Genomic DNA, 743 nt, shown 5'->3' on the forward strand with positions numbered 1-743 from the left:
GGAAATTTGATCTCCAATGTGGCAGTATTGGAAACTGATTGAGTCATGGGGGTGGATCCCTTATGAATGGATTAATGCTCACCCTGGAGGAGGGGAGTAATGAGTGTGTTCTTGCTCTATTAGTTCCCGCGAGAGCTTGTTGTTTAAAGGACCCTGGCACCTCATCCCTCTCCCTCTCCCTCTCCCTCCCTCCTCCTCCCCCTCCCTCTCTTCCTTATGCAATCTGCTTGTACCTGCCAGCTGCCTGCTGTTTTTCCGCCATGAGTAGAAGCAGCCTGAGGCCCATGCCAGATGCAGCTCTCCCAGAATCGTAAGCCGAATAAACCTCTTTCCTTTATGAATTACCCAGTCTCATGTATTTCTGTCATAGCAACACAAAACGGACTAAAACAGAAAATTGGTACTGAGGAGTGGGGTGTTGCTAAACAGATACCTGAAAATGTGGATGCAGCTTTGGAACTGGGTAATGGGCAAAGGTTGGAGGAGTTTGGAGGACTTAGAAGAAGAGAAAAAGATGAGAGAAAGTTTGGAATGTCTTAGACATATGTGGTTGAAAGGACGACAGGACCTGAGCTGACAGTTCACTGGAGAAGTTCCGCTTTATTCGGGGGAGAAGCATACATTTATATAGAGCCGGGTTCTGGTAGAGGGCGGTTAGTACACGGGGCGGTAGTTGATTGGCGGGGGGTGGGTAATGATTTCTGATAGGCTGCACCTTGGCGCCGGCGAGATTGTTAGGACCC

Source organism: Galeopterus variegatus, unplaced genomic scaffold, assembly GCF_000696425.1.
Source record: "Galeopterus variegatus unplaced genomic scaffold, G_variegatus-3.0.2 Scaffold9614, whole genome shotgun sequence".
Classification (NCBI taxonomy): Eukaryota; Metazoa; Chordata; class Mammalia; order Dermoptera; family Cynocephalidae; genus Galeopterus; species Galeopterus variegatus.